We start from the raw sequence: 2,981 nt of genomic DNA, 5'->3' as shown, positions 1-2,981 counted from the left end.
GAAATTGTTATATTTTCGAGTTATTAATAGATATATTTATGAGTCGAATTTGTGAAGAGTCTAGTTGCGCCCCTAGTTAGATGTAATTTTGAACTATAAAATATACCTATAGAAATAGAAATTCATTTTCCCAAATATTCTCTTAATATGAAGTTGGGCCTAAATGAGTATTTGCATAATTTTTACAGTGGGCCTTATTTTATTTAGATTGGGCCTAAGTGAAATATCTGCATATTTTACTATTATTTTACTTGCTTTTATTGGGCTAGAGTTTAAAAGAGCCCAATACAAGCCCATCATCTTTCAGTAACTTCTGAGCATTCATGATCCATATCTCATTGCTGTTTTGAAATTTTAACAGCTTTATTTAAAAGAAAGATAAAGTTGAGACGTGTTATCTCTTCAGCCACAATTTGATCAATTTTGATTTCTTCCTCAGCCACAATTTCGAATTTCTTGGGGAGAAAGTAAAGCTCCCTTAACCACAATTTCAGTCTTGCACCCTACGAATTTCAGTCTATTTAAACCCCAATTTATCATCCCCAATTCACTTTTTCCTCATCTGTTTTCTTACATCATATAATCCATTTTTCATCTCTCACTACAGAATCCAAGCTGGTAATTTTAATAACTTTTGCAAAGTTATTTCATTTACTGTTTTTCATTTCTGCACAAAACCAAACTCCCACAAAAATTCTTATTCTTTCAAATTCAAACATGCATACACAGTATTAAACTTATTAGAATGCATATTCACTGCTTTTACAAAAGAAAAGGGAAGAATTAAAAGAATAATAGTAGGGGATTAGAAGAAAAGAAAAGAAAGGAGTAGAAGAATTTGTTGGTGAAGATTGCTGTTGTCGGCGAGAAGGAGAAAGGGACGGGGCGGTGGTGCTGGAAGGCGACGAAGGATCGCCGGAGAAGGCACGGCCGCAGCTGATGCGGCGAGGACAGGGGCAGGGGAGGAGGGCTAAGAGAGGGCGCCAGATCTGGAATAAGGAGGCGGCAGCTTCGGTCACGCCGATGGCTGTTCGGCCGAGGAAGAGAGAGAAAGAAGGGGAGGCGACGTCGGGCTGGAGGTGACGGCTGGCTGCTCACCGGAGCAGGGGGCGGCGTCGGCTTCGCCGAGGGCCGTCTGGCCGAGAGGGAAAGAGAGAGGCTGGGAAAGAGAGAGGGCGGTAGAAGGGTAGAGAGAGAGGTTAAGGAGAGGACAGTGGGAGGCAGAGTCGCCGGCTTCCGGCGGCGGCGTGTCGTCTGGTGGCGGCGGCAGGAGGCCGAGAAGGGAGAGGGGTGAGGGGAGAGTGGCTGAGTGTTGAGGGTGCGTGAGTTTTGTGAGCAATTAGAGTGTGTGGGTTTAAATTAAGGGAGTTGGAAGAGTGGGCTTGGGCCAATGGGGGAGTTTAATTTCATGGGCTGAGATTATTTAAGTAGTTGGGTTTATTTTAATTATCTTATGGGCTGCATATTTCATTTTAAATAAGTTGGACTTACTTTATAAATATCAACCCACTTTTTCGAAAATATATTTTACTACTTAAATTCATTAGATCAATTATTTTTACATGATTCTATAATTTAAATTATTTTCTAAGCTCAATTAGGCCCTTATATTCTATTATTTGAATTTATCTGATTAGGTGCGGCGCGACTAGGACGTTACTTTTATTTGATTTACTCAAGTTAGCATACAAGTTCAAGTTCAAGTTTCAGGTGTGGGATTTATTTCAGTACATGCCGTGGTTAATTGTTGTCCATTTTAATATTATGTGTTTGCCATATGTGTTGTAAATTCAGTTATATCGCTAGGGGCCCGCTCAATGGGTCCAGGACTTCACAGTCCTTGGTATGCCACAATGCGATTTCATGTTAAAGTTATGGTTGCAACCAGTCGCCAGGGGCCGGCTCAATCGGTCCAGGACAGAAAGGTCCTTGGTATGCCACAGTGCGACTTTCAGTCACGAATGTATTGATCATATGTGATTCTCATTTTATTAACGTGGACAATGATTGCATGTTCCCACACTGAGTGTACCCTGTATGCTCATCTCATACTTAACATTTTCAGGTTTTAAAGGCCGGAGGCACGTGGAAGGTCGAATGGCGAGTCAAATATTTTGAATTCAGTTTTTCTTAAAAATGTTATTTTGAGTAAAGTATGTTTAAATAAATATTTATTTCACTATTTTCTTGTTAAATATTTATTTATAGTCATGATTTTTCCGCGTGCGTTTTCATGTAAATTTAAAATGGATTTGGGTGTCACAAGGTGGTATCAGAGCAGGTCTACTTTCCTGTAGACTCTGCAAAATAAAATTTTTCTTAAAATGTTTCAAGTCAAGTGTGACAAGGCCATTCGACCACTACGCGCTCCGACGTCAAGGTAAAAGTTATTTTAAAAGTTTTCAAGGGGATGAGTATAAACTGTTTATATTCCGAATTTATGTTAAACTTGCTGCAATAATTGAAGTTATGATCAGAAAGTTCAAGTTCATTATTCAAGTTATTATGAGAAAGTTCAGTATACAATTCATCATGTTGAAGATTATTGCAGCTATGATTTTATTTCGGAATATTTCAGTTCATGATATTGAATTACGGGTTTTGAAATATTTATTTTTGAACATCGTCCTCGAAATAGGAATAACCTAGAAATTTTTCCTAGAAAAGCTTTGACCTATATCCTCTCAATTCGTAATTGCGTAGAAACCTATATAAAATGTCCCTGAATATAGATCCATAAGAAGTACGCATGCCTATTCTCGTAGCTAGTGTAGAGAACACTAGCACGAACTACAAGGACGAAGCTAAGCAAAACAAACTCGTCAAACTAGTGGATGAGATTTCAAGAATCAATTTTGAGTGCATTACGAGGATTTGTCCAAACAACAAACCCAAGCTCAGGCTACGCGACCTAAAGTCAACTCAAATGCTTAACGCGATGGATAGTGCTGTCGAATGAACTACAACTCGCAATGATTCGA

The 2,981-nt window shown here is 39.0% G+C and overlaps 1 long non-coding RNA gene across 1 annotated transcript; it reads left to right on the top strand.

Moving 5' to 3' along the window:
* Positions 1–1,405: 1,405 nt before the first annotated feature.
* LOC130992720 (uncharacterized) lies at positions 1,406–2,252 on the top strand. The gene is made up of 2 exons (XR_009091366.1): positions 1,406–1,963; positions 2,066–2,252. It is a non-coding gene; the product is annotated as an uncharacterized LOC130992720 (long non-coding RNA).
* The last annotated feature ends 729 nt before the right edge of the window (positions 2,253–2,981 follow it).

Source organism: Salvia miltiorrhiza, chromosome 7 (genome assembly GCF_028751815.1).
Source record: "Salvia miltiorrhiza cultivar Shanhuang (shh) chromosome 7, IMPLAD_Smil_shh, whole genome shotgun sequence".
In the NCBI taxonomy this organism is placed as follows: domain Eukaryota; kingdom Viridiplantae; phylum Streptophyta; class Magnoliopsida; order Lamiales; family Lamiaceae; genus Salvia; species Salvia miltiorrhiza.
The sequence above is the reverse complement of the archived record's forward strand: the minus strand, read 5'-3'. Positions and strand labels throughout refer to the sequence as shown.